This window comes from Pygocentrus nattereri, chromosome 22 (genome assembly GCF_015220715.1).
Source record: "Pygocentrus nattereri isolate fPygNat1 chromosome 22, fPygNat1.pri, whole genome shotgun sequence".
NCBI lineage: Eukaryota > Metazoa > Chordata > Actinopteri > Characiformes > Serrasalmidae > Pygocentrus > Pygocentrus nattereri.
In genome coordinates, this window is record NC_051232.1 from 28,639,920 (window position 1) to 28,650,290 (window position 10,371).

Sequence of the window (10,371 nt, forward strand, 5' to 3'; positions counted from 1 at the left end):
TTGAAACCTTCTTGCAATGGAATATGCCAAAGTCTCGGACCCCACATCTCATTCTATCATACACCTCCAGAGGTTTGAGGACTTGCTACTGAGCTGAGAGCTCGGCTATTGCTCCTACAAGGCCTGGGCTTCTTGTACGGCCAGGGGCAACAGAGCACAGCCTCTTACAATAATCCCCATCCTGATGGGCGATAACATCAAAGAACACAAGAGAGAAGGTAGCAGATTCAAAGAAGAGAGGGAGAGAAAACGAGAGAGTCTGAAAACGCTCTTTCACACGCGGCTCTAAACCAAGGCCACATCTGCTGCTACTGGCACTCGGCTTAAGGTCTGGTTGCCATAGAAACGTTTCCTCTCCCACACAAATACATAAATGGGATCTTAATTCTGAGCTGTGCTATTTGATCATGAAGAAATGTCATGTTAGTCGGTGTGAACCTCTTGGATGAAGAGGTGATGGTGTCATATTGGTACTGCTCCACTGCCGTATCAGGATTGGGGCCCATGTGATAAATCATTTGGCCAGTATAACTGGCAAATACTGAAGTTTAATAGGTTTACTGGTATTGACACAGATCTAACTAATAAAGCTGTGATGATGTGCCTTTAAACATTGTATACGAAAATCATATTAGGAACGTGGAGCTGTTTTGAATAACAACCAAACACACTGCCAAGTGCTAAAAACTTGCTTCGTCAATACAGAGCTTTGCATGACCATCATATGAAGGCCACTTTTAGTGCTAGGCCTTCAGTTTGAGCCATAAACGTCAAAGGTCCTCTAAGATAATCTTCTTATGCTAACACCCCTATGGAATTATAGTAGTATGTCAGTGCTAAGCCAATTGAACATGGGCAGTTCTAGATTAAACACTGACATTTAAAGCTTGTAAAACAAATTGGCCTGTATTTTACCTTGCGGCAGTTTTATAGTGATCCCTGACATAAAGAAGCTGCTGTTTCCATTTCTAACATCTGACTGAAAAGCTTTCAGGCTACCACATGTATTTGCAGTCAGTGACGTGTCTATGATGTCCAGAACCCCTGGAGTGACCAAATTTAAAGGTCATGAGGGTGTATGGAGACATGGACATAAGCAAGCTACTATCTCACCTATGATAACCAGAGAAAACACACATATAAAGACATGTGTTCAATTTTTGAGCATGCTAAATTACATCAGCTGACATTACTGAAATGTTTAGCACTTCAATAAAAGTCAATCTACTTTTTAAAATAGGTCAATCAGCCCAATCAGCACAGGCGACTAAAAATTCAGATCCAACAGGATTACTCATTATCCAGATGTCTTTCTATGGCTGATCGATAGGACTGGATTTTGTAATTCGCCTTCATATTTTTTTTTTTGTTTGCCTGACCTTATTGTGCCATGGTGAATCTCTGTCCCCGTTCTCTGTCCTGTCCCTCCCTCCTTCCCTCTCTCTCTCTCAAGCCTCTAAGACCTTATCAGTGTAAACACAATCTGATGCCAGAATTAGATTTTTGGCTTGCAGTCTTCAGCAGTCTTCCACAGCAGCTTTTGATTATGGCCTGCCCCTTCAAGGCTCTGAGGATAAGAGAGGTGTAAAGCTGACATACGATTTAGAACGGACTGATTATCAGCAGTGGCAAAAACATCATGGAAATAAAATTGAATCGAATGTTTATTAGACCTATTGCAGCGAACAAGGCCTGGCATGCTATTAACATGCATGCGAGCACGCTGGGGCCTAGCAAGTGGACAGCAATGCAAACGTGTGCTGATGCTGTGAAGATGGACGGCAGCTGTTGCCACGGATACGAGCTCTGAATGAGAAGCGTAGCAAGGACAGGATCTGCAAATTTGATGAGTCATCGGTGAGAGGTTACAAAGCGATGCAGCCAGAAAGACAGTGTGTGTTTGAGAGAGGGGGGGGGTCAGAGTTGGAGGGGGTGAAGAGGGAATAAAGAGTAGAGACAAATGGAGGGGATGAAGTGGGGGTTAGCAGAGACCAGACAGAGGGAAGGACATAAAAAAAAAGAGAAGGGAGAAAAAGAATAAAAGAAAAGAGAAGGGAGAAAGGAGGCAGCAATTAGACTACCACCTGCAAGCTGCAGGGCAGTTGCCTGCAATGCATACCCTGATACTGTACAACAGAAATGTTTTCGCACTGAGATCTTTTATCTGCAAGGCTCTTACCCTCATTCCTCCAGCTATTTCTGTCCTTGTATCACATGCTTAGCCCAGTGAGCTGGTTATGAAGGTGGCATGCGTACTGTGATGGTACTGTTTAATTAGACCACTGGGGACATAAAGGTAGGCTTCACATGGAGCCAGTCTATCATGGCTGTAAAAAAAAGAGAGCTCTACTAGCTACAGACCAGAAAACACTAGTGTGGCACAGAGCAAGATGCAAAGCCATTTACCAATGCAGCTGACGTTACACAGGTGGATACTCAAGAGTGGAGCATGCTGGGAAATACTCGGAATACTGGTCTAAAGCCATTAACTGGGGATAATAATTTAAATAGAAGCGATGTGAGTTCCAGATACCTTTGCTTTAATTTAGGACAGCAATTAACAATTATTTTCATAATTGTTTAACCTATCAGCTATTATTGCCATTAATCGGTTCTAATCTAATTCATTGTCGTTAATATTAGTATTAGTAATTGGGTAATGTGTTTATTCCAGTATTCATATACACAATTTCTAACGTAAACATTTAATTTTATCTCATATATATGAAATTTGTAACTACAAACAAATGTGCATTCATGAGATCTTCCTGGTACGGGCTTCCTCTCTTTCAGTGATGCACACAAAATGGACTTGAATACTAATAGACACCCACCTAAAAAGTGGCTTTACAATGACCTGTGGAGAGGGCTCAGAGAAATATATATATATATATATATATATATATATATATTAGATATTCTCTAATCTTCATGGCCAAAAACAGCCCTGGACCATAATTTATAAAAATCAGTAGCAGTATGAATCACAGTCACAATACCGGTCAAAACAAAATCGCAGTTAGAGATTTTCCAGTATTTAATAGAAGCCATATTCACCCCATGCGTTACGCTGTGTTTCACCATGTGCATCATCTAAACATTATACAGCATTATAGTGTTCTTTAATGTGACATGATATGACATGTTTTCATAATGGACCTTGTTGGTTTTGCAGACTAATTTGACTTTAATATCTCAAGCACAAAAAGTGAAATATAAAGTATGCGGTAAGTTTCTTCAAATGTATGGACCTAAAAAAGCTTCTTTACCGGCTTCAGTTGCGTCTTCGTGATCTACCACATAACATACCAAACAAAAGAACCAATTTGAGTTACTCATTTAATTTGGCATAACCCCAAACCACAGGCCATGCACTGAAATAATCTGAGTCAGGTATCTCGTCTAAGATACCTGACTCAACTCATTAGCTCACTATCAAGCCCTTAATGAGGTTAAAACCATTAAAACGTGGGAGACACTAAAATGTGCAGTGCAAGTAACTCCTGGAGCAGCATGGGAAAAGCACTGCCAACATGGGGGCATAGAGACGTCTGATCATCTTCACATTCAAACAATGTCATACAGATTAAAAGAAAAAGGCTAGAAATGCATTAAAACATATGCGTGTTAATTAATGAGCTTTTTTGCTACAGAAGACAGCAACTGGTTTTGGGGGCTGTTTAAGAGAGGCAGCACTTGCTCTGCACACATTTTACAAGTTTATTTATTTGTAACTTTGCCATAAAACCCCTTTGAAGTCTATTTCTAATTTATAATTCATTTTAGTGTTACAAACTATCGTCTTCAACAAGCAAACGTAGTAAGGAACATATTTCAGTGTATGAGCAACAAACACAGTGCATACAACAATAAAGGCAGCATGGTGCTTCTTTTATACTGTGATAGAAAACATGATAGCACACAACAAGTGACAGGTCCACATGCTGATGCTCTTTACTATGACCAACATGGGTACACATGAGCAACAACTACCCTGGTGTTTATGTCTCTGTATGTACGTAATGCGGGGATAAAGCTAGTTTTGTTAAACCTAACAAAACTCTGTACTCTTAATATAGAGGCAAACACATCTCAAAACAATGTTAATGCACTGGCCCAAACAGAAGTTTCCAAAACCTTGAACACGATGAACTTGACTGGCTTTGAACTAGATTAAACTGACTAGTGTTAAAGTGTATAGTTGTCTGAGCGTTAGAAGGGATAGTCCCTCCACCATCTAATAATGGTTTTGGCAAAGAATAGCATCTCTAAGGATGCAACTCTAGTACCTAGAGATTACACAGACTCCTATTGATCTGAGGGCTTTCCACTGAGCCAATTATCTTCAATTACTCACAGCTCATGCCATGGCACCAGTGCAATAAAACACTCACAGCTCTTCTCCACTCTAATACCCCCAACCACCACAGAGCACTGCCAGTGCAGCTTCTGCACGTGCTGAACTTATATCGGCTGACAGAAAGCATCATACTGCATACGTTTCACTGCCAAGGAGTGCCAATCAATACTACTGAAACCGCAGTGCAGAACATATGGAAAACACCTTATATCAGTGCACTAATAACCGTATAATTTATTGGATCTTATTATTAATATCCTGGTTCCATGCAACATCAATTTTAACCATTACATTTTATTTAGTTGTTTAGTTTTGGGATGATAGACAGATGGCAAAAGACAAGACTGTGTCCATAGTATTGCTTTAAGTTGTGGTAACATAACTTTAATTAAAGGGTTGAATTACAAGCAGACTGTAGTGCTGATATCTGTCCACATGAGGCATAACAACCCTGACCAACATGTTTACCAGACTGAAAAGAATTCTGCAACATTTAAGCCGACAAATAAAACAAGACACCACACAGTACCCTCTCCATGCAATTATTAGGGCTCAAACAACTATTTAGCTGTAATGATCAATGAATCATTAACTTTTATTCATTGTTTTACTGTAAAAAAACAGCCCTAAACATCTATGTTACAGCTCTTCACATTTCCAGATCATGTTTACACCAATTAATCAGTTATTCGACACTGTGACACTGTAACTCATTCCTTGCTTCGAAAAACAGTACATGTGACATTTTTTGTAAAAATCATATGGCACTGAGGTCCTTAAAACATAAACAAAACATAGCGTGGCTTTTTTTATGACAAAAGGTTTGTACAAAATAAAACAAAACAAAGTAACTGATAATCCAAAAAAGGGTGGAATGGGTAATACATGGTTTTGCGTTGCAAGGGCTCAATTGATGAAAATATTTTAAAACTTCATATTAAACCTAAAAATATGTGTTTTGTTACACTCCTATTATTAATGTAATACACCTTAAACTGTATTTTAGCAGTTCAGCGTTGAAGAAAGACTTACTGCTATTGTCTTGAAAAAAAAAGGTCCTGAAAAGCCTCAGGAGCTTTCGCTTTTGTTCTGCTCCACAAATTCAGCGTGCCACTTTGCTATTAGCAAACATTTGTGCATATGGCTGATACCAATTGATGCATGAATCTCTTCCTGAAACCAGTTAGGAAAAGAGAAGAAACATGTTTTCATGATTTCTGCACATTTTGTGTTCTTGTTATCTCGTTAGAACGTGCTCATTAGACTGAAAATGGCCCGAGAAAAGGCTATTAGCAGATGTGTCCGATTGAATTTGAGGAGGAGAGCAAAGTGAGATCTCATGAGATTCACAATGTCTTTTTTTTTTTTTTTACCAGGTATAGTTTTGCACAGCCCCCTCACAGATCAATGCTGGAAGTGCATTTGCCATTAGCCTTGAAAGATCAGTCTACCGGCATAATTTCTCAATGAACTCTCATAAATGACACAGTTTCATTTTTATGAGAACTGCTCAGAGTAGATGCTGCCCCTTAACAGTGACAGAGTGACAAAGTCCAACTCAACTCACTCTTAATCTGTTTTAAACCCATTGGTGGTCAAATCATTCTGGGGGTTAATCAGATTGGACACACTATAAAAGGCAAATTTAGAAAAGAGGTAGGCCAAATGATGTGTATAATAAAAGGGATGAGATGTTACTGTTATGAATTGGTCTTAACTAAATGTGTATTAGCTATGAAACTGCAAATAGTTAATCGTATCAGTATCAAAAGTCCTCTGAGTATTATTACTGCAGTGTTTGCACACTCAGCCCCTCTTCCAGCAATTCCATTAAAAAGCAAATCGCTACAACCAAATGCCCCCACGATTGGTAGCCTTGCAGGTGCCCTATCGAAGGTCTATGAAGTCTTAGAGCTTAAAAATATTTAGTATAACTCCACATTGTCCACATTTATTCTGGCAGTGATGTTGTTAAAAGAGGAAAGAAAGGGAACATATACACACTACAGTATCGACTGAGCCTGAGATCAATGAACAACATTATACAGGGCACCACCAAATGCCTGCCATTGTAAATAATACAATCTCTCATTACAGAAGTATGGTAGCAGAAATGGCTGATGGCTGAAAGGACCATCTCAAGCGATCAATGGGAAATCCACAGTCTCACACACTCACACCTACACACACACATACACACACCTGCATACACGCACACTTGAGGGATTTAGCCTGCCACCTGTAAGCAGGGAGGCTGTTATCCTGCAAAAATAGAACTCTACATCCATCACTGGACGGGGGCTTTACAACCACATCAACCAATCAAAAGTCTAAAAGCAAGGCTTAAGGCTTATTTCGTTTTGCCCCTCCAATTGGTTGCAATGGGGGGCATCTGATGGCACAACCATCCATGTGCTGGCACTATCATTAGGAGATTGTGAGTTCAATCCCTGGTGGTGCTAGAGAGCACAACTGTTTGCAGTCTGCAAAGATGCAGTATTTAGCTTCACAGGGCTCAGGGGAAGCTGGGCTAGCCTTCGCCCTCCGTGTGCTGGTGGTATCGTGTGATTTGAAGGAGTGCTAACTAGTGGGAGGAAATGGAAATGTAATGGAAAACATTCAATGCAAATATATGCAGAACCCTGTCTGCAGACATCTACCTTTCAAAAACCCATGATCAGCTAACAAGTGTTCTGTCAGAACGTCCATGCATTGACTAGCATGCATTAACTATCTTTTGTGCAAATATGATTGGAAACCACCTGCAGAACAGAGGATGAGATGCTGTGATGTGCTTTTGGGGGGTTTGGTTGAAATATTAAGGCTAAAGTGTGCAAATCCTGTTAGCCATGTAAACTTAAAGGAACCGTGTGCAGGCTTTAATCTCTGTTCCTCACTTTCTTAACTACAAGCTTTGCAAAGTAGCTTTACAGCAATGGACGTAATCAAAACGACAGCAGTTTCACAGGACCTGAAAAATTCAGGTCTACAGCTGGGTTCAGATTTAAAACTTAGGTCATGCTCAGGCAGAATATTCACCAGGCATCCGAAGAAAGCTTGAAAGTGTGGAAACATCTTCAGCCTTATTGGGGTCAGATGTTGATTAAGACTCCCAAATTAAAGGTGTGTTTATCAAATTAATTGTTTATTTTTTAAGGAATCTTGAATAGTTCCATTCCTCCCTCTCATAACTAGATACCTTGTATATTAGTGACTAAATAATTCATGGTAGTAACTGAATAACAGGTCTATAGTTTAATGGCTCGACGTGTAACTGCATTCCTTCATCCCTGGATTGTTCATTAGTCAATTAGTTTTACAATTAAGGCCTTGAGGCAGTGGAACGCATACAGGAGCATCTAAAACTCATCACATGAGCTTCCAATGCTTCCACCAACCGTACGTCATCTTAACAAAAGAATAATAAACTAAGAAAAATAAACATTTTTGTCATTTCTGGAATAAAGTCCTCAGCATCAGCAGAACTTTTACGAGCATTCAGAATGGGCAGAACCACTGAGCTTGTTAAAAACCAACCTTTGACATAGATTCAATTAGGTTTTATTTGTAAAGTGATTTTGCAACAGATATTATCCCAAAACCTTAGAGAAATATGGGTTCTCCTAATAAATGTGGGGACTCCTAATATGTGGGGAATATGTAAACCAACTAAGACTCCACCCTCGTTTAGAAGGTGGAACCAATGTACAAGCAGCCCACATCTACCAGAAACCACTCCACTAGTTACAACAAGCATATAAACTATATAGCCAAAGTATCTAGAATCCCCTTTTAATTAGTAAATCCAGCCTTTAAGGTCCTCCTCTGCTGATCGAGCTGTCACATAGCTCCCTTTAATAACAACCTCCTTAGAAAAGTACTGCCAGTGGCCTGGGATGCTCTGGAGCAACTGCACATGAGCCTAAGGTGGCTGTCACCATGCCCAGTGCCAAGCGTCAGCTACAGGGGTAACAGAACCCCCCGGCATTGGGCTGTGGAGCAAGTAACCTTCGTTCTCTGGAGAGACTGAGCACTGATTTGGAATCAGCTGGAGTGCTGTTTGTGACCCAGAACTAATCATTCAACAACAGTACCTGTCCCCACTAATGTGCCCGAGGCTGCATGCAACTAAATCCTCACAGCAATGTTCTCACATCCTGTGTAAAGCCTTCCCAGAACAGAAGAGGCTGTTACTGCATTGGGGGAGGTGTGGGGGTGGGGGGGGGGTGGGTGCAAACTCTCTTTTAAATACCCTTGATTTCTGAAGGAGCATTAGATGTGCAGTGTAGCATCTCAGGCCGTCCCTCCTCCTGGAGATCCAGCAGAGTGCAGCCTCGGCCCTGCTCAGCTATTCGCCACCAGTCTTCTGAGAAGCCCCTGATCAGGTGTGCTGGATGTGGGCTGGTCACCATAGCTTTAGGCTACTGGAGCCGAAGCTGCAGCTTTTCAGCGCTGAGGTCACGCCTCCTGCGCTCAAACCTACATGTGTGTCGCCAGCGAGGAGCTTCAGATAAGCAAACCACGGCGTTAAAGACCCCCAGTCCGAACCCACCGCTTCCCGAGGGACGGTGTCTTTACGGCTAGCTAACGTTACTGGTCTCTGCAGACTCTCCCGTTTACAGCCACAGATTCGGCACCGAAAAAGGCGTGTTTACCGGATTAGCCTACCGTCCCCGCTCGGCGCGGGCTCTCCCCACAGAGAGTCCGGCGAGCGGTCACCGCGGGCGGTCATTTCTCTTCAGCGGAGCCCTTCGCTCCATCTCAGCCGCGACCGCGGCATTTCGAGCAGCTAAAAGCCCGTCACTGAAGCCGCTGGCCGGCGGTGATGCTAACGGTTCACGGTTACCGTCAGTCAGATTTTCGCCGCTGTGCTCAGCTCGGTCTGCTCTAACTCGCTCTCCGTGACCGGGCTCGCCGACCCAACACCGCACAGCACAAACAGGAGCAACAATGAATCATAAGCGGCGTTTCTCACCTCGCAGTCTCTCCCCCATTTTTTTAATTTCTCCTCCCGCTCCGACCGAGAGAGCGGAGCCGCTCCGCCGCCGCCGCTGACGTCACGCGCTGCACTCTGCAGCAGTACAACGCGGCGCCGTGCGAGCGTGCGCGCGTGCGCCGGTGTATGTGTGTGTGTGCGTGTGTGTGTGTGTGTGCGTGTGTGTGTGCGCAGAGCGCGCGAGTCTCTGCCGACACGGGTGAGACGCTCATGCGAGATTCACATCTACATATGCTAAACATGAGATTCTCCACTGTCTAAACTCCAACAGCTCCAACAGGTCCGGGTACAGGATGTTCTGAAAGAACGGCTGCTGACGGCTAATCTAGTGGAAGACCAGTCCAGTCCCAACAACCTATAGAATATAGAAGGGAAGTATGCGTTTACACACACACACACACACACACACACACACACACATACACAGGTACACTATATTTCCAAAAGTATTCACTCACCCATCCAAATCATTGAATTCAGGTGTTCCAATCACTTCCATGGCCACAGGTGTGTAAAGCCGAGCCCCTAGGCCTGCAGACTGCTTCTACAGACATTAGTGAAAGAATGGGTCGCTCTCAGGAGCTCAGTGAATTCCAGCGTGGTACCGTGATCGGACACCACCTGTGCAGCAAGTCCAGTCGTGAAATTTCCTCACTACTAAATATTCCACAGTCAACTGTCAGTGGGATTATAACAAAGTGGATGCGACTGGGAACGACAGCAACTCAGCCACGAAGAGATAGATCATGTAAAATGATCCGTCTGATGGACGAGTCTGGGTTTTGCGCTTGCCAGGAGACGGTACTTGTCTGACTACATTGTGCTGAGTGTAAAGTTTGGTGGAGGGGGGATTATGGTGTGGGGTTGTTTTTCAGGAGTTGGGCTCGGCCCCTTAGTTCCAGTGAAAGGAACTCTTAAAGTTTCAGCACCAAGAGATTTTGGACAATTTCATGCTCCCAACTTTGTGGGAACAGTTTGGGGACGGCCCCTTCCTGTTCCAACATGACTGCACACC

At 42.7% G+C, this 10,371-nt stretch overlaps 1 protein-coding gene across 2 annotated transcripts in view; it reads right to left on the bottom strand.

Annotated features, from left to right (window-relative positions):
* fbxo41 (F-box protein 41) overlaps positions 1 to 9,483 on the bottom strand; it is a 71,908-nt gene extending 62,425 nt beyond the window's left edge. Inside the window, exon 1 of one of the 2 annotated variants that reach the window (XM_017709480.2) lies at positions 9,336 to 9,483. The gene's annotated coding sequence lies outside the window, so the exon portion shown is untranslated. Of the gene's footprint in view, positions 1 to 8,612; positions 9,062 to 9,335 lie in introns of those variants that run through there. The other variant, XM_037532862.1, reaches the window with a different exon arrangement.
* Between the last annotated feature and the right edge of the window lie 888 nt (positions 9,484 to 10,371).